The sequence below is a fragment of the Microtus pennsylvanicus genome, chromosome 8 (assembly GCF_037038515.1).
Source record: "Microtus pennsylvanicus isolate mMicPen1 chromosome 8, mMicPen1.hap1, whole genome shotgun sequence".
NCBI lineage: Eukaryota > Metazoa > Chordata > Mammalia > Rodentia > Cricetidae > Microtus > Microtus pennsylvanicus.
Window position 1 is genome coordinate 846,994 of NC_134586.1, and position 25,105 is coordinate 872,098.

The 25,105-nt window shown below is 43.1% G+C and overlaps 1 pseudogene; it reads left to right on the forward strand.

Moving 5' to 3' along the window:
• The first annotated feature begins 196 nt into the window (after window positions 1-196).
• On the forward strand, window positions 197-17,404 carry LOC142855738 (sentrin-specific protease 2 pseudogene; annotated as a pseudogene).
• Window positions 17,405-25,105: the final 7,701 nt, after the last annotated feature.

The window sequence follows — 25,105 nt, forward strand, 5'->3', positions numbered from 1 at the left end:
GCGGGCGGGAGACAGAGACATGGACAGACAAAACATGTTGAATGTTTATTTAGGGGGTTATGGGGATTAGGGAAAAGGAAGAATGGGGGGCAGAGAGAGAGAGTAGAAAAAGAAGGAGAAGAGAAAGAAAGAGGGGAGAAGCAGGAATACGCGTGCTCCAGGAAGAGAGGACAGCAGGAAGGGAAGGAAGTTCAAGATGGCGACAAGAGATCAGCGGTTGCTGGGAGTGGGCGTGGACCAAAGGAATAACACAGTGTATGTGAGATGATATATAAGCTGGCAACATTTTCCATTTAAGCCTGGTTCCTTTTTGTGCATTAGCCAGACCCAGTCAAGGCTATTATTAAAGAGACTTTTCCTTATTAATCTCTAAATGTGGGGGACAATTTCTCACTGGGAAGGCATATTACTTCCATGGCAAAAAACTCTATGGCACTAGTTTGTCATTTTTAATTTTTTAAAATTAACTTATCAATGGCCACATTGATAAGTCTCTGCTTTCCACTGTTGGGTCCAGGGGGTCGCGCAAAGATGGGGACACACCACCAAAGCCTAAACCAGAAGCAAACTTTATTCCAGAAACCAGATTCCAGGAAAACCAGAAACAAACTTAAAAAGAAAAAGACCGCGGGGCACAGAAGCTTAAGAGCTGAGACCACAGACAGAGTTCAGGCTTCTGACACGGTGGCAAAAAATGGGTCCTCGAGGTCCCCTTCTTACAGTAAGGAGCATCAGGCATCAGGTCTGAATAAAGGAATTTTTACAGTCCGGGGGTAAAACTCAGATACAGATTGCCTTACTTTACAATCTTCATTTTTCAGTTCCTTGGTACTTCTAGATAGTGTTTGCTGAAGCCCCTAGTTTTCCCTTTGATGCTGCCAGTTTCCCATAGCAGGGACAGTGCCTAACTCAGAGATCTCTGTCTCCTAAAGCTCCTATCTGTCGTTGATCAAGGATGGCCAGGAAACTACTCTCAGTTTGCAGAGAGAAGCTCCAGCCTTGCAAATAAAACAGCTAGCTGTAAGATGAATACCTACGCTTATAGAAGCTTCTTAAGCATCTGAGAAAATAGCTCACTGTGAATGACTGACCCTTGATCTGCTGAGAAAGCTGTTGGTAGTCTGCCTGGGTTTATAGCTTTATGTGTCTTTCTTCCTATAGCCTAAGCTTCTATATCCAAACCTTTGGTGTCTATATTTCTATTCCTATATTTTCACTCTTATTTCTAGACCTTCATTCACTATAAATTGTTTTCTTAATTGATATGTCTGGACAGGATGTGAAACCTACCAGTTGGGATTGGGAAAGCTGGGCATTTGCCCTTTCTCCTCTATCCTGTGCCCTTTTTGGGGGCAGAGGGGTAATATTACTTATAAATCGAACATTTGGTAAATGCTCCTAATTGTACAACGAGTAGCTTGGTAGCTATCTTCCTAATAAATAACTCAGCTCAGTTTTACAACTGAGTCCAGATGCAAGCAATGAATAAGTTAAATTGTACCTGTTAAGTTTCCATCCTGGGTCGAAGGCTGAAGTGCGAATTTAATATATCAAGCTGGATCTGGTTTGTGCCCTCGATCCCGAACTCTCCAGCCCAGGGACTGGGCTGTAATTCCCTCAGAGGCTCTTCCCTATATAATTCAGACATTTTGGTTACCCTCCCTTTTAGGACCTTTGGCCTGTTGGCTGCTTCACGGGTTCCTCTCTCTCCCTTCTCCCTTCCTCTCTCCCTCTCTGCACACGATCCAACTGAGCCTGGTCATGTCCACTCTGGACTCTCCCAGATGTCCCTGCCTCTGACTATGTTCTTTTATCTACAATAAACTTTCTCCTCCACCGTACCATGTTCTTTCCTTTTTCTTTTTTCAGTACCGAAGATTGCCCGTGCAATGCAAGAATAACCTCCACACCAACTCCTGCGGGGAGTTTGGTTTTCTAGGGCTTCATTCTTCCAGCTTCTCTCGCCAACAAATTGCCTAATGACAAATCTCTAACACCAGCTCTGTGGATATCTGAGAATTTCCTGTATTTAGTTCCTGGTCTGCAAACAGCACAGGCTCACACCTGTAAACCCTTGCTGCAGAACTAAACCCAGCCCAATCTTTAGGTAACTGGTGGTGTGGTGCCACCTAGTGGTCATTTAATTTAAAGAGCACCAAGTTCTACCTAAAAGAATTAAAAATTTAAAAAAAGAAAAGAAATAAACAGTGTGATGTGTAACAAATTCTATCCAGCAATATTACTACAGGGTGCATGTTTCTTTAGTTGTAAGAAATTGCAGAAATACGTATTACTGATAAGTAGATATGCCCTAAAGTTTAAGAACAATTTGATATCATCCCTATCACGTTGTTTTTTCCCTCTCCCCTCTCCCTCTTGTGCCACTTCACCTGAATTATAACAATTGTACCCTAGCTCCTCAATTTCCACCCTTCCTCCTTTGTTCTACGTGAAGAACCAAAGTTCCTCCATTTTTACCTCTGCTTCCATCTTGTGTCTTAAGTGAAACATTCCAGTTCTCAGAAATGGCTAGGGGCAAAAGAAACTGGAGGGTGTGGATAACCGCAGAATGTCCACTCCCCCCACCCAAGGTCAGTCAATAAGAAAACCTGACAAGCAATAGGCGAGGTTGGAAAATAAAGTTTCTGAAAAGTCCCTAGACACGAGCCAATCAGGACTGAACCCGTCACCCCACACCTGCTAATGTAACTTTTCTGAGTTTTGCCTTTAAATAGTGCCCTCTAGAAGGGCCGGTACCCCCTCTTGCTGCTGCTATGTCTGTTACTTTAACAAAGTTCCTGCCAGATAGTATTGTGCACACAATAAACCTTGTTTTTCCATTTCAGTAAGTCGTCTCCCTGGTGGTCTTCTGGGATCCCCACAGACTGGGCATAACACTAGCTTCTACAGAAAAACCACAATGACCCTTAAAAAAATTGTAGAGCCAAGCAATGGAAGGACTGAGGCTCAGGAATGGAGACCTGAAGATTAGTCCTGGCAACATAGCAAAATCCCATCTCAAACTAAAATTTTTATTTTTTTTCTTTAAATTTTATTTATTAATTATGTATACAATAATCTATCTGTATGTCTGCCTGCAGGCCAGAAGAGGGCACCAGACCTTATTGCAGATGGTTGTGAGCCACCATGTGGTTGCTGGGAATTGAACTCAGGACCTTTGGAAGAGCAGGCAATGTTCTTAACCACTGAGCCATCTCTCCAGCCCAAAAATAAAATTTTTAAAAGTATCTGAAATTTAAAAAAATTGTCATTATTAGGTCACAAAGTAGGTCCCAGAGCCGGGCAGTGGTGGCGTACGCCTTTAATCCCAGCACTCGGGAGGCAGAGGCAGGCGGATCTCTGTGAGTTCGAGACCAGCCTGGTCTACAGAGCTAGTTCCAGGACAGGCTCCAAAACCACAGAGAAACCCTGTCTCGAAAAACCAAAATAAATAAATAAATAAATAAGTAGGCCCCAGATTGGCAGTACTGCTCACATTGTCCTAAGATGACAGCAGCCTGGGCTCAACACAGGCTGGATGCTTAGCAAATTATAGAAACCTAAACTCAGCATTTGTACTGGAGAGATGATTCAACAAAGAGCACCCACATGAAGGCTCACAACCATCTATAGTGAGAGGGACTCTCTTCTGGCATACAGTTGTACATGCAGATAGAGCACACACACACACGTGTAGGTATTTACATATATGTATATATACGCATACACAAAATACATGTACACACATACATATACACATTGATACATATATGTAAGATTATATAATGTAAGATTATATGATATATAATAAATTATGTAAAATTATATAATCTTATATAATCTTAAAAACAGCATCTTAAAATAAAACCTTAGAAACAACAACTCAGCATCCCTCAGAGACCTTGTGAGAGAGGGGTTTGTCAGGAAAGCCACTGCTTCCTTTCTCTGCCCTCCTCAGAGTTCCTGATTAACCCAGACAGCCCGCGGCGGCTTACAGACCCCCACCCTGCTGATTATCATATCAATTCCACTTGTTTTCCCTCTGAGCAGCTTCTCTCTCTATTCTTGGAGACTACTCAGCAGTTAAGCCCTTGGGTCTAGTTGGTCTGGTTCAGTGCTTTCACTTTGATCACCTACAGTGAGGCAGCCCCTGGCAAGTACAAGGCCCCAGCTTTAACTTTGGTATAATAGATTTTTTTTAATTTATTTATTTATTAAAGATTTCTGTCTCTTCCCCGCCACCGCCTCCCATTTCCCTCCCCCTCCCTCAATTAAGTCCCCCCCCCCTCATCAGCCCAAAGAGCAATCAGGGTTCCCTGCCCTGTGGGAAGTCCAAGGACCCCCACCTCCATCCAGGTCTAGTAAGTTGAGCATCCAAACTGCCTAGGCTCCCACAAAGCCAGTACGTGCAGTAGGATCAGAAACCCATTGTCCTTGTTCTTGAGTTCTCAGTAGTCCTCATTGTCCGCTATATTCAGAGAGTCCGGTTTTATCCCATGCTTTTTCAGACCCAGGCCAGCTGGCCTTGGTGAGTTCCCAATAGAACATCCCCATTGTCTCAGTGTGTGGGTGCACCCCTCGCGGTCCTGAGTTCCTTGCTCGTGCTCTCTCTCCTTCTGCTCCTGATTTGGACCTTGAGATTTCTGTCCGGTGCTCCAATGTGGGTCTCTGTCTCTGTCTCCTTTCATCGCCTAATGAAGGTTAATATTCAGGAGGATGCCTATATGTTTGTCTTTGGATTCACCTTCTTATTTAGCTTCTCTAGGATGGCGAATTATAAGCTCAATGTCCTTTATTTATGGCTAGAAACCAAATATGAGTGAGTACATCCCATGTTCCTCTTTTTGAGTCTGGCTTACCTCACTCAGGATAGTGTTTTCTATTTCCATCCATTTGTATGCAAACTTCAAGAAGTCCTTGTTTTTTACTGCTGAGTAGTACTCTAATATGTATATATTCCATACTTTCTTCATCCATTCTTCCATTGAAGGGCATCTAGGTTGTTTCCAGGTTCTGGCTATTACAAACAATGCTGTTATGAACATAGTTGAGCATATACTTTTGTTCTATGATAAGGCCTCTCTTGGGTATATTCCCAAGAGTGGTATTGCTGGGTCCAGGGGTAAGTTGATCCCGAATTTCCTGAGAAACCGCCACACTGCTTTCCAAAGTGGTTGCACAAGTTTGCATTCCCACTAGCAATGGATGAGTGTACCCCTTTCTCCACAACCTCTCCAGCAAAGGCTATCATTGGTGTTTTTGATTTTAGCCATTCTGACAGGTGTAAGATGGTATCTTAAAGTTGTCTTGATTTGCATTTCCCTGATCGCTAAGGAAGTTGAGCATGACCTTAAGTGTCTTTAGGCCATTTGAACTTCTTCTGTTGAGAAGTCTCTGTTCAGCTCAGTGCCTCATTTTATAATTGGGTTGATTAGCCTTTTAGGGTCTAGTTTCTTGAGCTCTTTATATATTTTGGAGAGCAGACCTTTGTCAGTTGCGGGGTTGGTGAAGATCTTCTCCCAGTCAGTGGGTTGCCTTTGTGTCTTAGCGACAGTGTCCTTTGCTTTACAAAAGCTTCTCAGTCTCAGGAGGTCCCATTTATTCAATGAGGTCCTTAATGTCTGTGCTGCTGGGGTTATACGTAGGAAGTGGTCTCCTGTGCCCATGTATTGTAGAGTACTTCCCACTTTCTCTTCTATCAGGTTCAGTGTATTCAGACTGATATTGAGTTCTTTAATCCATTTGGACTTGAGTTTTGTGCATGGTAATAGATATGGATCTATTTTCATTCTTCTACAGGGTGACATCCAGTTTTGCCAGCACCATTTGTTGAAGATGCTCTCTTTTTTCCATTGTATACTTTTAGCTCCTTTATCGAAAATCAGGTGTTCATAGGTTTGTGGGTTAATGTCAGGGTCTTCTATTCAATTCCATTGGTCAACTTCTCTGTTTTTATGCCAATACCAAGCTGTTTTCAATACTGTAGCTCTGTAGTAGAGTTTGAAGTCAGGGATGGTAATGCCTCCAGACAATCCTTTGTTGTATAAGATTGTTTTGGCTATCATGGGTTTTTTGTTTTTCCATATAAAGTTGATTATTGTCTTCTCCAGATCTGAGAAGAATTTTGATGGGATTTTGATGGGGATTGCATTGAATCTATAGATTGCTTTTGGTAAAATTGCCATTTTTACTATGTTGATCCTCCCAATCCAGGAGCAAGGGAGATCCTTCCATTTTCTGGTGTCCTCTTCAATTTCTTTCTTCAAAGACTTAAAGTTCTTGTCAAATAGATCTTTCACATCCTTGGTCAGAGTTACCCTAAGATATTTTATTTTATTTGTGGCTATCGTGAAAGGTGATGCTTCTCTGATTTCCCTCTCTGTTTCCTTATCCTTAGTGTATAGGAAGGCCATTGATTTTTTTGGAGTTGATCTTGTATCCTGCCACAATACTAAAGGTGTTTATCAGCTGTAGGAGTTCTTTGATAGAGTTTTTGGGGTCGCTTATGCATACTATCATATCATCTGCAAATAACGAGAGCTTAACTTCTTCTTTTCCGATATGAATCCCCTTGATCCCCTTATTTTGTCTTATTGCTATTGCTAGAACTTCCAGCACTATATTGAAGAGGTATGGAGAGAGTGGATATCCTTGTCGTGTTCCTGATTTTAGTGGGATGGCTTTGAGTTTTTCTTCGTTTAACTTAATGTTGGCTTCTCCCTGACTCCACCTTCTTTTTACCAGCATTCAGTTTAGTTTTCCCTGTCTAGCTCTACTTTGCTCTATCACAGACCCAAAACAGCTTCTTTATTAACCAATGGTATTCACAACATGCAGAGGGGAATCCCACATCAGATACACATGCATACACACACACTAAAATAAAAACAATTTTAAAAATTACTACTTATGTTTTTATCTTGATTCATTTTTTGATGTTATTACAATAGAATAGTCTATTAACAGTGTTTTAACTTGCTGAGGGTTTAAGTCCTCATGCTTTTTCACCAAACATTTTGCTAACTGAGCCATCTCCTTAGTCCCTCAAATTGTTTGTTTTTAAGGTATATTTATTTTTATTTTATGTGTCTGGATGTCTTACTTGCAAGTATGTCTGTGTACCATGGATATGTAATGCTTGTGAAAGCCAGAAGAGGGCATCAAATCATCTGGAACCAGAGTTCAAGACAGTTACAAATTGCCATGTGGGTGTTGGGCTCCAACCCTGGTCTTCTGAAAGAGCAGCCAGTGCTCTTAACAACTGAACCATCTCTCCAGCCCTTCACATTTGTTTTTAAACTGCAAACATGCAAGGCTTAGGTGATAGCACAATTTTGTCATACACACACACACACACACACACACACCTGTAAACCAAGTATCATTTATAACAATGTTTTTGTTTGAAGATATTCTCCAAGCCAGGCTTGGTATGGCAGGTCTGTAATATTAGCACCAGAGAGGCAGACACAGCAGAATTGCAGCAAGTTCCAGGACAAGAATAAAACACATACAAAAAGATGTCTTCCAGTTCTTGATAGAGCGTGACCTTGTGACTCAATGGTAGTGCGTCTGACTCCAACTCTTGATAGAGCATAGAATTTTTTAATATAGTATGATACATTCTGGATGATTTGATTCATGAAGAAACATAATATTTATCTGTAATATAATGATTATTAGTAATAGGTATTGAATGTTCCAAGCTCTCCTCACCACAACCCTGCAGGGACCTCATCTCATTTACAGACAGGACATGGCCCAGTGAAGCCAAGTGATTATAGCTCATGGAGGTACTAGAGACTGAGACAGCTGAGCCTGTGCTATACTATTCAACAGAATTTCTTTTGTAACTAGACCTTCCTTAGATCTCATATGCACACTTTAAAACAACTTAGATTCATGCAAAACGCTTGAGGGAGACTCTAAAACCTTACACATTTTGTTCCTCCCAGAGTGCCTACCTTTAGCTGAGTATCAGAAGGTGACTAACAGTTGACTACTGAGCTAGTCATAAGTGTTTTTTATTGCCAGGCGGTGGTGGCGCACGCCTTTAATCCCAGCACTTGGGAGGCAGAGGCAGGCAGATCTCTGTGAGTTCGAGACCAGCCTGGTCTACAAGAGCTAGTTCCAGGACAGGCTCCAAAACCACAGAGAAACCCTGTCTCGAAAAAAAAGAAAAAAAAAAAAAAAGAAAGGAGGGGGAGACTGGAAAGATGGTTCAACACACCACAGTCTCAGAACTCACAGCTTCCCTGCCTCCGTCCGCTAAACGCTGGAATTACAGCCCTATGCCACCATACCACCTTAAAGTTTCCTTTCCAGACTAATATCTGTGATTCTAGGGAAAACAGAGAGACACACACCACCCTCTTCTTTGGTTTCCTCTTCTGAATGAGCTCTTGCACAGATCAAAGGAGAAACTGGACAGAGCATACGTTCGTTTTCAGGGGATTCCAGGTGTGGGTATCTTCACTACGAACAGTGACAAATTATAGCCTTTAACCTCTGTGTCTGTCTGCAGGAGACAGGAAGCTGGTGAGCATGGCTGGATTACCTTTTCATCTGCCCACAAGACGTCATGGCAGCAAAGAGTAGCTTGAACTTGTTGACAAGAAAGCTTTTCTCTCGCCCTCACAACACTCCATATTTTGTCTACTTTATTATTAGAGCCATTAGATGCTGACAGTTACTGAACTGCTATTTTCATTTAACTCCCTTGATTGTACACCTACCGTGACTCTCAATTAAAATTCCTAACCAAATCCAAGCGTCTAAGCCTGGCACTGGAAGTCCTGAATCAGCTGGCCTCACCCTATCCTTTTCGTTTCATCTCCCGTTACCGGCCCCCAGAAAACTCCGCTCCAGTCAGGCTGAGCTCTTTATTCTATCCACAGTGAACCTATGAATTCCTGTGCTGGACTGTGTGCTGGAAATAGCTCTCTTTCTCATTGCTGGGTTTAAGTCCGGTAATGGGATATGACATGCTGTTTAAAAGTGCATTGCTCTTGCACAAGCGGCTACTTAGCTTTACCGAGAATTGTTGTTGTTTGAGATACGATCTCACTATGTTGAACTCATCCTTGAACTCCTAGACTCAAGCAACCATTTGAAATTACGTGGTGCGAGTGATAAGGAAACACGGAACACGCAACACACCCGCTTAGGAGTTTATTAGGGGGGCGCGTACAGGCCTGGGGAAGTCAGTGTGCAGGGGGGGGCTCCAGCCTAGACATACAGGGGGTTGATGCAACCACACATGCACACAAGGGCTTAGCTGAGTCACACGTGGATGACGACGCAACCACACACGCATGTGGGTCACACAGGGCCCCAGGGCCATTAAGCACTTCTGCCTGAGGGCTTGTCTGCGCATACGTGGCCCTAGAACCCCAGGTGTCAGCCTTATTGTGGCTGAAATCCTAACACCACCCATGGTGTATTGTAGTCTCTACAGAAGCCGGAACTTCAGGCTGGTGCTATCATTTCCAGCCTACCGCAAATTAATGTCAGGCAAATGACTTAACCTCAAACTCAGGTTGTCAGACTTGGCGGCAAGTGCCTGTCACCTCTGAGCCATCTTTCCAGCCAATGACTTATTTATTTTGAAACTTGGCATTTGGGGAAAAAAAAGAAAAAACAGAGTAGGCTTTAAATGGATTATGATGAATCTGACAAGGTGAAATGAGAAATCTGAAAACTTGAAAGGTTTTGGGAGTTCTCTAGGCAGTGATTCTCAACCTTCTAATGCTGCAACGCTTTAATACAGCTCCTCATACTGCGATGACCCCCAGCCATAAAATAAAATTATTTTCATTTATAATGCTTTATAACTGAGATTTTGCTACTGTTATGAATTGTAATGTAAATATTTTTTGAAGATTGAGAACCACTTAACTAGATTTGTGTTGCTTTATCTTGATTTGGTTTTATAAAGTCCTGTTTTACCCATCATCATGTGTGACCTTTTTGTCCTCCATCGATTATTAAAAATGGTTTTTCATCTATGCATGAAATCATAAGAGAAACATAAGAGGTGTCATATGCAGGTGTGAGCCCATCATCTGCATCACCTGCATATGACGTAGCCACGCCAACCCCCTGTGCGCACGCACTAGGCAGCTTTTAAAAAGCTGAATGCACCATCTCCCCCTCTCTCTCTGCACACTGATTCCCCAGGCCTGTAGGCACCCCCAATAATAAACTCCTAAGCGGGTTTTTGCATGTTCTGTGTTTCCTTCTCACTCACTCACACACAGGTAATTTCAAATAGAGCTTATGAAAATGAGAAACCAATTTATTAATGAAGGCAATATGTAAGCCAGCCCTTGTGGTGCAGGCCTTTATCTCACTGACTCCAGCTTCTGAAGCAAGGCTGGCCTGGACTGCAGAGTAAATTCAAGGCCACTCCAGTGTGACTTGTTTCAAAATAAAACATTAAAAAAGCCATAGTTGATGATTCATCAGCTAAAAGTGTTTGCTGCACAGTCCCGATGACCTCAATTCCATCCTCAGAACCCACAGCAGAAGGCAAAAACAGCTCCTGGAAGTCATTCCCTGGCTCTCTAAGTGTGCACCCCCCCACATACACGGGCACATGTGTGCACCCCACACACACACACGGGCACACGTGTGCACCCACACACATACACGGGCACACGTGTGTACCCACACACATACATGGGCACACGTGTGCAACCCCCACATACACGGGCACACGTGTGCACCCACACACATACACGGGCACACATGTGCACCCACACACATACATGGGCACACGTGTGCAACCCCCACATACACGGGCACACGTGTGCACCCACACACATACACGGGCACACGTGTGCACCCACACACATACACGGGCACACATGTGCACCCACACACGTACACGGGCACACGTGTGCACCCACACACGTACACGGGCACACGTGTGCACCCACACACGTACACGGGCACACATGTGCACCCACACACATACATGGGCACACGTGTGCACCCACACACGTACACGGGCACACATGTGCATCCACACACGTACACGGGCACACATATCATGTACAACAACAATAAACAAAATAAAATTTAAAATTTTCAAGTAAAATGGGGCAAGACTGTAGCTCATTGGTAAGACATTTATCTCACATGCTTGAGACCCTAAATTCAGTCCACAACGTACACACACACACGCACACACACACACACACACACACACACACACACACACATATACAAAAGACACATCCTGATTGGTCAGTGGTGGCACACGCCTTCAATCCCAGCACTTGAGAGGCAGAAGCTGGTGGACTACATGAGACCAGCCTGGTCTATAGAGCAAGTTCCAGGACAGGCTCCAAAGCTACACAGAGAAGCCTTGTCTTGAAAACCATACAAAAAATAAAAACGACAGATTCTGTATATTACAAACACAGAATACAAAAGGTCCTCAAAGCAGTACATTTAGGCACAGGTGGATGTTCACTAACATCCATTAGGTAGGTGTGACAGAACATGCCTATAATTCTAGCATGTGGGGGGCAGAAGCAGAAATCAATGCATGTTCAAGCCAACGTGATCTATATAGCAAGTTCCAGGCCAGTCAGAGCAACAAATAAAACTGGTTTTGTTTTGTTTGTTTTATTCTTTTTAAGGTCAAAAAGAGAAGGCTCGGGTGTGCTAGTTCATGTTGATGGCCTGACAGCTGGGAAGCAGAGGCAGGAGGAGGACTGCTCCCAGTTTGAGGCCAACCTAGACTACTTAATGAGTTCCAGGTAGCTTAATGAGTTCCTAGACTACTTAATGAGTTCCAGGTAGCTCTGGCAGTTGTTTCTTTTCTTTTCTTTTCTTTTTTTTTTTTTTTTATTTTCGAGACAGGGTTTCTCTGTAGTTTTTTGGTTGGCAGTTGTTTTAAACAAACAAAAACAGTTAAAAAAAAACAAAAACATTTGGCAGCTGGGCGTGTTGTCTCACCTGGAGGTCAAGGCCACATCGCTGGCGGTAACCTAAGTTTCAGATCAGCCTGAACTAGAAATTTTCTTTTTTTTCTTTTTCAAGACAGGGTTTCTCTGCGTAGCCCCAGCTGTCTTGGAACATGCTCTGTAGATCAGGCTGGCTTCAAACTCAGAGATCTGACTATTCCGGCCTCCCAAGTGCTTGGATTATAGGTGCCTGCCACCACACCTGGCTACCTGAACTGAACTAGAATTAATAACAAACAGCAGGCTTTTAATCCCAGCACTTGGGAGGCAGAGGTAGGCAGGAGGCCAGCCTGGTCTACAAGAGCTAGTTCCAGGACAGGCTCCAAAGCCACAGAGAAACCCTGTCTCAAACACATCAAAAAAAAAAAAAAAAAGCTTTAAAATAAATAAATAACGGTGAATTGTGATGTCTTTAATTCCAGCACTCCAGAGGCAAAGGCAGTCTAATCTCTTATGAGTTTGAGGCCAGTCTGGCCTACATATCAAATTTCAGGCCAACTGAGTCTGTATAATGAGACACAGTTTAAAAAAACAAAAAATCTAATAAATAAACAGATAGAAGCAGATTGTAAAGGATCACTTTGAGTTTGAGGCCAGCCTGGAGCACAAAGTAAGACCTGAGTCAACAGAAAGGAGGAAAAGAAGGAAGAAGAGGAAAAAGGAAAGGACAACCTGTTTAATGTGTTTAGTTGTTTGCAAATAACTCTGTAACTGTCAGACTGTAGAGATTCAGAATGTAATTGGTTTTTTGCTGCCTCTCTGACATAAGTTTTCAAATGTTTTAAAATGGAGTCTTGGGGTGAATTGACTCACTTTACTCTTTCAAGAACCTACAGAATGATTCCAGTCAATGCACACCATGGAAGATTTTTACCTGCTGGAGCCAATGATTTACTCCTTTGAAATCTGGAAAACTGACCTTAGAGTTTTGTTTCCTTCCCTCCTTCCCCCCTTCCCCCCTTCCTTCCTTCCTTCCTTCCTTCCTTCCTTCCTTCCTTCCTTCCTTCCTTCCTCCCTTCTTCCTTCCCTCCCTCCCTCCCTTTCTTTCTTGTCAAATGTTTCATATACATAGTACTGAGCTTCACAGAGTCATTTTTTTTTAGTTATATGTATTTGTTGTGTGTGTGTTATGGTGGACAGAGGAATGTCAGCGGGTAGCAATTGACCTCAGGGTATCGGCCCACTAGGAAACAAAATCCTGATGGGAGAATCTCAGACAGGCAAGGCCCTGAGAGCCTCAGACCTAGACTGTTTCTTACTACTGCTGTGTCTATATATGTTTGCTGCTGCCATTTCTATCTAGTATCTGGTACGGTGAGAATGGGGGTGGGGAGAGCCACTCCGAGTGGAGGCCGGAGAATAGGAGCCTATTTCTGCACTGATCAGAGAGTTGGAACTCACCTCTAGATCCTTCAAGGTTATTACGCTTCTACCTCATACAAAGGTCCCACCTGGTTGTAAATCAGCGGGTTCTGCTCTCTCAAGGTTATTGTCAACACGTGAGGCTATAGCCAGACCTTGTGCTCCAGGAATAGAGAAGTAGATCTGTTCCTACCTCAAACAAAAGTCTAAGGATCCAACTAAGTTCCAGTTCCCTTAAGGAGACGGGGTTAGATTCCACCCAGGGAGTGGTTTGCCTACAAGAATGTTTTGGTCTAGGGTAGAAGCGTGACTTGTTTTGTTCTAGCAACAGAATGTTTAACTGTGAATGTAGCCCGAGACCTTCAACTGGTTTGCTCATTTCCTTGTATCATGTTAATGCAGTCTTTTGTCTAATTCCTATGTTTTGGGGTCAGGAGTATTTTAAGCAGTTGGAAATTAAATGCGGACGAATTTTCATTACTCACTGGAATTCCCTCCCAATACTGTCCTATATGTTTATCCATTTGATTATTTTCATTCGCATCTTCATATCCATTACTATATTTCTAAATCCTCATGCCCCTACACTGGCAAGAGGTATTTTTGTTGAGGCTGGTCCTTGACACCACTGCCTTTATTTCTCTTGAAAATATTCTGTTCTACTGGACATTTTAACCTGTGGATTATTATGAAGATCATTTCCTCCTCAACTGTACTGTTTAACTGAAACAATGATTTTATACTATAATAGTGTTAGCCTCACAAGCCTGTGCCTGAACTGGACGCTGCGGAAGCAGCGAAGGGGCAGCCTCTCGGGGGTGTGTCGGCCACCACTGGCGTGTACAGGAGGCTGGCTAGGGTTCTTGGCACCATTCTCCACTTGTGCAAGCTGCCCTGGCCGGGGGCCAGTGCCCTGCTCAAGAGGCGGTGCTTAAGCAGCACTGTTTCCTCCTACAGTGGAAACTACATCATTCACCCAGTGAAAAACAGTTTCTACAATGCTACGGATTTATTTGGATTACCATGCCAGCTGACCACAAAACCTATGGTGTCTTCTGCTCGTAACGGAACACGGAAAGTGGCCCCTGCAGGAGAGGTATTTTCGAGTCTTTGTCTTGTGAACTGACGGGTTCTGGATCCTGCAACAGCAGGCTGAAAGATCAGAGTGACAGGGTCCCGAGATCAGCCTTCTTTTGGGGTGTCCAAAAGGATGAAAAGGAAAAATACCGAAAGTTATTGGAGCGACTTAAAGAAGGAGGTCATGGAAACACTCTCCCTCCTGTAGCTTCACATCATAGTTCTCAGAGAAGTCAGATGGACACATTAAAGACCAGAGGCTCTGTTATGGTTTAAGTAAAATGCTGCAGGTCCCTGAGTGACTGCAGCGGGCAGCGGGGCCATGAGACCGCAGGTTCCTGAAGTGGCCGCAGGCAACAGACAGCGGGTCCTGAGAGCAGCCCCAGTCCCAGGCAGGGATGTTGCAGTTCCCCAAATGGCTGCAGTGGGCCACGAGTCCTAGGCAGGGAGCTGCATGGTGGGTGAGAAACTTCGATGGGGTAGTTAGTTCCACGAGGAGAGACAGACAGACGGGCACGCCATGCGACCATGCCACAGGTCTCCAAAGGTCCATGGCAGGTACCACGCGGCAGGCGAGAGGCAGAGACGTGGATAGGCACACCATGCAGAGAGAGAGAAACAGAGAAGGGGGAAGGGGAGAAGTAGGGAGAAGGGTAAAAGGCTAATCAACCCAATTATAAAATGGGGCACTGAACTGAACAGAGAATTCTCAACAGAAGAAGTTCAAATGGCCAAAAGGCACTTAAGGTCATGCTCAACTTCCTTAGCAATCAGGGAAATGCAAATCAAGACAACTTTAAGATACCATCTTACACCTGTCAGAATGGCTAAATTCAAAAACACCAATGATAGCCTTTGCTGGAGAGGTTGTGGAAAAAGGGGTACACTCATCCATTGCTGGTGGGAATGCAAACTTGTGCAACCACTTTGGAAAGCAGTGTGGCGGTTTCTCAGGAAATTCGGAATCAACCTACCCCTGGACCCAGCAATACCACTCTTGGAAATATACCCAAGAGATGCCCTACCATACAACAAAAGTATATGCTCAACTATGTTCATAGCAGCAGTGTTTGTAATAGCCAGAACCTGGAAACAACCCAGATGCCCTTCAATGGAAGAATGGATGAAGAAAGTATGGAATATATACATATTAGAGTACTACTCAGCAGTAAAAAACAATGACTTCTTGAATTTTGCATGCAAATGGATGGAAATAGAAAACACTATCCTGAGTGAGGTAAGCGAGACCCAAAAAGAAAAACATGGGATGTACTCACTCATATTTGGTTTCTAGCCATTAATAAAGGATATTGAGCCTATAATTCGCGATCCTAGAGAAGCTAAATAAGAAGGTGAATCCAAAGACAAACTTATAGGCATCCTCCTGAATATTAACCTTCATCAGGCGATGAAAGTAGACAGAGACAGAGACCCACATTGGAGCACCGGACAGAAATCTCAAGGTCCAAATCAGGAGCAGAAGGAGAGAGAGCACGAGCAAGGAACTCAGGACCGCGAGGGGTGCACCCACACACTGAGACAATGGGGATGTTCTAACGGGAACTCACCAGCTGGCCTGGGTCTGAAAAAGCATGGGATAAAACCGGACTTGCTGAACATAGTGGACAATGAGGACTACTGAGAACTCAAGAACAAGGACAATGGGTTTTTGATCCTACTGCATGTACTGGCTTTGTGGGAGCCTAGGCAGTTTGGATGCTCAACTTACTAGACCTGGATGGAGGTGGGTGGTCCCTGGTTGCTCTTCGGGCTGATGGGGGAGGGGGACTTAATTGGGGAAGGGGGAGGGAAATGGGAGGCGGTGGCGGGGAGGAGGCAGAAATCTTTAATAAATAAATAATAAATAAATAAAAAGAAGTAGGGAGAAGGGAGAGACAGAAGCTGCCTCTTTGAGAGAGTCAGGCTGGAAGCTGAAGATCAGGAGGCCTCCACAGACAGTGGGTAATGGAGTGAACTTGGCTTGTCTCTTAAAGGGACAGAGCAGACCATTACAGGCTAGGTGGAGCAGCAGAGTCATAGAGGCAGAACCCACTTTGTTCCAAAACAGTACAGAGTTGTTGAAACAAGGGCCTCTCTGTTTAAGGAGAAGTGAGAAGGGGTACTCAAAGGGGAAAACAGATACAGAGAAGAAGGCGAGACTCCAATTTGAAAAGGAGGGTACAAGGGGACACCAATGGGAGCCTGGTTTGTCTGCCCAGCTACTCCTTGGAAGTGGGTGAAATGGCTTTCCCAGGAGGAAAATGTCAGTGCTTGAGGCAAAGGAAAAGAACTTCCCAAGCTGAGAAAAGGAGAGAAGAACAGATCTCTTTGAACTTACAGAGGACATGGAAAAGGAAACCAGTAACGCCCTGGGCCATGGTCCGCCAGACGAGATCCTAAGCAGCATTTTCAAATTGCGAATTACTCGAGGAGATATTCAGACCTTCAAGAACTATCAGTGCTCAATGATGAGGTCATTAATTTTTACAAGAATCTTCTAGAGGAAAGGAGTAAAAAGTAAGGCTATCCAACCAGCACTTCATGCATTCAGTACATTTTTCTATCCCAAATTAAAGTCTGGAGGTTACCAAGCAATGAAAAGATGGACCAAAGGGGTAAATCTCTTTGAACAAGAGCTTGTTCTGGTACCTATTCATCAGGAGGTGCATTGGAACATGGTGGTGATGGACCTAAGAAAAAAGTGTCTTAAATATCTGGAGTCTATGGGACAGAAAGGCCACAGGATCTGTGAGATTCCTCGTCAGTATTTGTAGGGTGAAAGTAAGACCAAAAGAAATACAGACCTCAGTCTCTTAGAGTGGACCCACTACAGCACAAAGCCACATGGGATTCCTCAACAGTGGAGTGAGAGTGATTGTGGAATATTTACTTGCAAATGTGCAGATTATATTTCTAGGGACAAACCCATCACAGTTACTCAGCACCAGATGCCTCTAGTGTGGGAAATCCTTCACCAATAGTTGCTGTGACAATGCCCTGCCCGGCCTTCTAGCTGCTGGTGGTTCTTTCATGGAGGTTTCCATAAACCTTATGCATTGTGGGTCAAAAGGTTCCCATATCATTTCTGTTCTCTCATAGGTACTGAGCCATCAAGAGTGCATGAAGGCCTCTCCACAGCAGCCCTGACTTTAGGTGAGGAGAGGCTGCTTGCAACCCTGTTTCTAAGGCTGTGCTTGCTCAGAGCCCTAGATTGTTCACCCCAACCAAGAACAAATGTTCATTAATGTTTTTTGTTTTAAAGTGTTATTTCCATATGGATGTGGGAAATGCAGGATTTGTTTTGTGGATTGTTGGTTCTGTATATTTGTTCACGTGTACTCACTCACCCCCTCATTTGCAAACACTGGGCGGTGCCCTTTCCTCACTGCTCTTTTATAATTAATGATAAATAATTTGCTTGAACTATTTATTTCTGAAGAGAATGTTAATCAAACCTGCCACTCCCTGATGCCGAGGGACATCAGCAGGGCAGGAAGGGGTGTTCATCAGCTTCTCTAATGCTGGAGTAGGAACTGCCCGCATGGAGCTAAGTTTCTCTCTTTTGAGACTTGAAGATGTCGGAAGAAATGACGATGATGTGTTGTAGGCATCTGCTGCCTTTTAGAGAAGCACAGTTCATGGAAATGTGGAACTCGGTCTGTGCAGCCTCAGAACAGTGCGTGCTCATCTTAGAGACTTCCTTTTCTAGAACTGAAGTAGCTTGGCTTCCTCTTGAAACTGGATTCACCAGCCTGGTCTACAAGAGCTAGTTCCAGGACAGGCTCCAAAACCACAGAGAAACCCTGTCTCAAAAAACCAAAAAAAAAAAAAAAAAAAAGAAAAAAAAAAAGAAACTGGAATGCCGGGTGATGGTGGCGCACGCCTTTAATCCCAGCACTCGGGAGGTAGAGGCAGGTGGATCTCTGTGAGTTCGAGACCAGCCTGGTCTACAGAGCTAGTTCCAGGACAGGCTCCAAAGCCACAGAGAATTCCTGTCTCGAAAAAACAAAAAAAAAAAAGAAACTGGATTCAAAGTCACTGTGACCATGAATGCTTCATCCTAAGTGTGGTTGAGTATGAACCTCACAATGGTTAAGGGCTAGTCTGAACTGTCTATTTCAGAAGATGCTCCCTAATTTAAGCCTATCTTTCCTCAGAATTATATAGATATAAAATTAAGTTCTTGGCTCATTAGCATGCCCTACTCCAGTCCCACTGAGCCTGAGAGAGATTTAGTACCTAGCTCTGAGGTTACCCGTTTTATACTCATCTAATTTGCATATGAAAGTTTGTTTTTTTTTAAATATTTATTTATTTATTTAGTATACAATATTCTGTCTGTGTGTATACCTGCAGGCCAGAAGAGGGCACCAGACCCCATTACAGATGGTTGTGAGCCACCATGTGGTTGCTGGGAATTGAACTCAGGACCTTTGGAAGAGCAGGCAATGCTCTTAACCTCTGAGCCATCTCTCCAGCCCCGCATATGAAAGTTTGTATTTAACTTTTTTGTTCATTAAAAATCTTACTAAAAAAAAAGATAGTGTTAGCTTAAACAGGATTTTGAAGGTATTATGATAGAGGTTAGTTTAGTGGGAAAATTCACATTAGCAAAGGTAGGATACAATGTTGCCCCTGCCTCTGACAAGCAGAGATGGCAGAGGATAAAAAATAAAACAAGGAAGTGTCACAAAGTCAGAACCCATGAGCTTCTACTGAGGAGCCATGTAGACTGTGGTTTAGGTTATTAAAAAAAACAAGTGAGTCCCAGTATCCCAGCTAGCTTAAATCCTTTTTATGTTAATGTTGGGAGACATGTTCACAGGTTTCAGAGTGCATCATAGCTGAAACAAAGCTTTGAAAATAACTTAAGGTTAGACTAAGATGTTTTTGTCAAATAGCTTTGAGGTGAAAAACCCAAGAAGACAATCTAAAGTTCACAAGGACACAAAGCTGAGTGATGGATTCATTAAGGTTAGGGGACAAAAATGAAGCAGCCCAATTATTATTAGTGATGTACCTTCCTTTGCTAGGATTGACTGGTGATAATTCCTTGTACCTATTTCCACCCTCAATCTCCAGATATAAAAAATGTTGATGGGTGGGTACATACCCTAAAGATTTAAAGTAGAGCTGACTGTTTTTTTATATATTAAAGTTTAGGTGAAAAAAAATAAAATAAATAAATAAAGTTTAGGTGTATGATTCTTTTAAAAATCCTTATAAGACTACCTTTCAAGATAAGTAATAGAGTGGTTTATATCCTCTTTGTAACTGCCAGTAAAAGAACTGGCTGAGAAAAATACCCTGCTTGCTCTCACTCTGTTAATCTACAGCAAGTTACAAGGTTAAGCTGTCAGCCTTAATGATTCAAACTGAGAAATCAGAATTCTCAAAATTTTCAGCGATTCTAGAACCCATAAACTCATTTAAAAACACTACAAAAATTCTTTGTACTCTTTATTTTTATGTGTATCTGGAGTAAATTTACTATCGTTTGTACTTGTAATCCCAGCAGGCAGCTGAGGCAAGAGGACCAGGCTAACCCTGGGTATATAACAAGATCCAGGAGGAAAAAAAAGAAGGAGGTGGCAGCAGCTAACAAGATATTAATGTGCAGCCGGGCGGTGGTGGCGCACGCCTGTAATCCCAGCACCAGGGATGCAGAGGCAGCAGCATCAGGAGCTTAAGGTTGCCCTCTGTTACATAGCTGACTCATTACCAACCTGACTATGGATTGGATCTTTTCTCAAAAAAATAAAATATAATAAAATAAAAATACACACACATATGTTTGGAGAAGAAAGAAGAGTAAAAGGAATAGGAAGAGAAGGAAAAGTACTATGAGCAAAGAAACAAACACTTCCAGGACAACCATACGTTCAGAGCTCCTGCTAGTTCCTGGTCCACCCAGCTGTGGGGGGAAAGAGAAACAAGCTGTGTTGAAGGTCGCTGGCCCAAAGTGTCCACAGCTGTAGTCAATAAATTGGGTTTAGCCCTCACTGTAGCAAAGCTAGGGAACTACAACACGGAGATGAACTATGAGACGTTTGTAATGGGAGTCAGGTTTACGACTGGAGGAAAAGTTCAAGAAGGTGAACACTGCTTTGGGTGCTGACAGAAAGTGGGGGCCGTCTGGTGGTTGGGCATCTTTTAAAAAGTTTTTGTTCGTTTGTTTGTTTGTTTATACGTGTTTGTAGCGGGAGTGACTTTCCTACGGAGGTCAGAGGAAAACTTGTGGGGATCCGTTCTCTCCTTCCCTCTGGAGCTCGTGGATGGAACGGGCTTGTTCTGGTTTCGTGGGGAGCACTTTTTCCTACTGAGCCTCTAATTTGCTATGTAGCCAGGAGAGATTTGAACTTCTGATCGTCTTGTCTTGGTCTCCTGAGTGCAGTCTTACAGGCTAGCACCTTCATGACCCTACGATGCCGGAACTCTAAAATACCTAGTCTGTGGCAGAGACCAGACCTAACCAAACCATCGATAACAGGGCAGCTGCAATGTTCAGGATCGCCAGCAGAGGGGGTGTTTTATTCATTTCTGTGATTCACACTGTTTTTTAGTGTGTTTGTTTATTCTCACTCCAGAGCAGTGGCAGCGTGGCCTGGCAGCCTCTGCGGTTGCATCATCAGTTCCAGGATGGGTTATGTTCAGCAGGTGGACATGTGCTCTCCTTGTCATGGACCTAGAGCCTAGCTGAGCGGTCCTTTTTCACGTGCTTCTTGTCTGTGGTGACGCCATCACCCAATCAACACCCAGGAAGGTCCTCAGTACAGAATGAAGGGTTCCGCTGCCAAACCTGTATAAGATGATGAATTTCTGATTTTGGCTACTGTCACAAAAACATCTTCCTTCAAACTCTGATGCCAAGAGGAGAGATTCAGTCGGTCTCCACTGTGGAGACTGTTATCTGCACAGTCAGGATCTGTAACAAATGCAATGAAGAGATTTTCCAACATTGAACAATTGCGACCTCAGACTGATCCAGATTTGCACCCAACTCTACCATTCACTGGCTGGGTGAGAAAGTTTTGAACTCGTCCGCACCTGTGAAACAGCTGAAAAACAGTACTTACCTTTTGTGGAAGTTGGGGGAATTAAATACAATAATATATAAGACGATGGAAACCGTATATAGGCCATAGTAAGCATTTAACGTGGCTGTCCGTCTTTATCATTATTTGTCTGAGGTCGTTGTTCTTGGCAAGTCAATCAATGGTCAACACTAGATATCCACCCAGGCAGCTGAAGAGGCCAGTATTAATAATTCGTACACTAGATGGCGCTCAAAAGAGGAACTGAAAGATTGGTACTTCCGTGTCTTTAAATTTAAAAATCCAATGGCCAGGCGGTGGTGGTACATGCCTTTAATCCCAGCACTCAGAAGGCAAAGGCAGGTGAATCCCTGGTCTACAAGTTCTAGTTGTTCGAGGCCAGCCTGGTCTACAAGAGCTAGTTCCAGGACAGCTAGGAAACCCTGTCTCAAAAAGATAAAAATAAAAATAGGGGCTGGAGAGATGGCTCAGTGGTTAAGAGCACTAGCTGTTCTTCCAGAGGTCATGAGTTCAATTCCCAGCAACCATATGGTGGCTCACAACCATCCATAATGAGACCTGGTACTCTCTTCTGGCCTACAGGCATACACGCAGACAGTCTACTGTATATATAATAAATAAATAAATCCTTAAAAATAAATAAATAATTTAAAAATCCAGACTTAGTAAAAAGAGACTTTCATCTAAAGGTAATATTTAAAGGTCAGGGAGCCCCTGCAGAAGAAGAGGGTAACTATTTCAACAGAGAATGCTGTGGTCTTTGTGCCTTAATCAAGTTTTCTGTGGTGCCAAAGAGTAACCAGGGCCAAGATGACATGGGAAGGGTGTGTGGGCCGATCTGAGAATGACCCCGAGGCCAACTGTCCTCTAGGGGACACTTGTTGACTCAAACTGAGTGTGGGCCAAGGTTCAGGGACCTGGAAGGAAAAGAGATTGACCAAAGTTTGGCTAACAAGCCCTTTGCTCCTGGTGATCACTGAGAACAAGCAGCTGAGCTAATCATTGATTGTTTATCAAGCAAAGAATTGTGAGGCCTCGTGTCTCTGTCTGGGACTGGCTGCTCCCAGAGCCAGCTGCCTGCCACCACATGAACCTCCCGGGACCCGCCAGCATTTTTAAAAAGTCATAAAAGACAGTGGTAGACTTTCTATTTCCTGTTTCGTGTATTGTGTTTCAGATAAAGGATGAATGGCAGGTGTTCACTGGACCTGGAGACTCCAGGGTCTTTGTGCACAGGAGCAAGCCTCTGTGGAGGTTCATTCATGCTTCCCAGGCAAACTGCCTTGTTTAGAACAAACTGGTCAGCATGGCTTTTATTATTTCTTTCTGACGCAAAATTAGATCAATGACAAATAAAACTTTTGTTTTAAAGTCAGGATATCATGTATCTCAGGTTGTCCTCAAATTTACTGTACCAAAGGATGTCCTTGAATTTATAATCCTGCCTCCATTTCCTCAGTGGTGATTTAGGAAGTGTTGGGAATAAACCCAAGGCTTTGTTCTTGCTAGAAAACCACTCACCCAATTGGGCTATAACCCCAGGAAAAAACAAAACCCAAAATGAGCAACATCAGCACAAATGCTGAAACTTCAATTTAGTCTCAAATCAAGCAGAGTGGTGGTGGCACACTGCATTAATCCCAGCGGAGGCAGGGGGATCTCTATGAGTTCAAGGCCACCCTGGTCTACGTAGCAAGTTCTAGGACAGGCTCCAAGGCCATAGAGAAACCCTGTCTTGAAAAAAAAATATGTGTGTGTGTATACATATATATATATATATATATATGTTTGAGACTATGTATATACCTATAGTCTCGAATCAAACTTGGGTCTCCTGGGAAAGGAGCTAGTGCTTTAACCACTGAGCTATCTCTCCAGCCCCCAAAATTATTTTTTTAAAAGACCAATGAACCAAAAATAGCCTTTGATTTTATTTTATATTTTGTGTAGTGCTGGAAATTGAACCCCAGGTCCTTGATATGTTACATAAGCGTCTTGTTTAGTGTTCTGTTGCTGTGAAGAGACACCATGATCACAGAAACTCTTACCAAAAAAAAAAAAAAGCACTTAATTGGGGCAACTTACAGTTTCAGAGGTTTAGTCTGTTATCCTCATAACAGGGGACACAGTCGCACGCAGGCAGACACAGTACTGGAGAAGTAGCTGAGAGTTCTACATCCGAATCCACAGGCAGCAGGAAGAGAAAGAGAGAGATGTCTACTGGACCTGACTTGGGCTCCTGAAACCATAAAGCTCACCCCCAGTGATACATCTTCTCCAACAAGGCCACACCCCCTAATTTATTCCAAACAGTGCCATGTCCTGATAACCAAGCATTCAAATATATGATCCTATGGGGGCCAATCTCATTTAAACCACCACAGCAAGAGATTTTTCACTAAGCTATACCATTAGCTCTAATAGTTGACTTCAAATAAACTAAAATGGAGGTTATAAATGAAATGGGTCAGCCATATATTGAGACATATAGATACGTCACACCAGATGCTCGAAGGCTCATTAGTCTATTATTTTGTGTGTGTTTGGAATTTCTACAACAAAAAGCAAGAATGTGTTCAATATTTTGCCAGTGTTTGGGGTCTTGGATGATGTTCAAAACACACAAGATAAAAGATTGTGAACTGTTTCCTATCTTTCTTGCTTTGGAATGGTCTTTTTTGAAAAAAAAAATCAAATTGTACATTTAAAAATGAATATAAAAAGTAGCATGTATTTAACCACAACCTCATTTATCTAGATTCTGGAACTCATAAACACTCCCAACCATAGCAAGGAGGGTAAATAATTCCCCCTAATTTGGCCTCAGCACAATGCTGTCACAGTAATTGCTACTTTGTATAGCCCACTGCCAGCTTGTTGCCAATGATTACACTGAAAACATTATAAGACAATACTTTAATGCCTTACATTCACAAATACATTTAGCAATATTTCCATATTTCAGTAACATTTTTAGCCAAAATGTTTAAAATGATTTGGCCCTTTAATCCAGCTAAGCCGTGTGTTGCTGGTGTCCAAAGACACTTTGACTCAACCGTGTTGATGAGGTAGTTGCGTATATTTTTAAGTTTTTAGCTGTAAATTATATAGTGTGCATCCCTATCCCCAGGATAATACTAATTCTCTCTACTGGTAACGATTACAGCTACTTTATAAATAGCTCTAATGGGCCAGCATGATAGCTCAGCAGACAGATGCACTTGCTGCCAAGACTGATGATCTCAGTTTGAGCCCTAGATCCCACACGGTGAAGAGAAATCTCACCCGGTTGTCTTCTGACTTTCACATATAAATTGTTTCACATGTTCATTCACACACATAGACACACACTAAATAATAAACGTGAAGTTGGAGAGATGGCTTTTGCAGAGTATTGGAGTTCAGTTTCCAGTACCCCATTAGAGTAGTTCACAACTGCCTATAAGTCCAGCTCCAGGCCTCTTCTGGCCTCTTAGGACACTTTTTTTCCTGTGCAAGTGCACACTCTTGCACAAACACACTAATAAAAAAATTTTGGCAGGTTGGAGTTTATTATGTCTGTAGCATACAATAGTAAAAGAACAAACAGCAAGGCACAAATAAATAAAACACAAAATCAGACACAACTGGAGGCGT